We start from the raw sequence: 291 nt of genomic DNA on the forward strand, positions 1-291 counted from the left end.
CTTTATAAATGATTTCGTCACATTATTGCCGACATTAATGTATACCGTAACTTTTATACGCTCACAAAAGACTAAGAAGAGGTTTGTAATATTGTAGAATATTTACTTAATATAGCGCTCAGGTCCTCTGCTTTTGTGAGCATACGTAATGTGGTACTGCATTTAGTATGTATTTTTCATTAACTGAATTACTGCGAATAATCAAACAGTGGAATTAATTAAACCAAGCCGCGCGGAAGAGGGGCTGTAGTTTCGGTATAGTTTACAGCACCCCCCCCTCTCCACCCCCCC

The sequence above is a fragment of the Penaeus monodon genome, chromosome 25 (genome assembly GCF_015228065.2).
Source record: "Penaeus monodon isolate SGIC_2016 chromosome 25, NSTDA_Pmon_1, whole genome shotgun sequence".
Classification (NCBI taxonomy): domain Eukaryota; kingdom Metazoa; phylum Arthropoda; class Malacostraca; order Decapoda; family Penaeidae; genus Penaeus; species Penaeus monodon.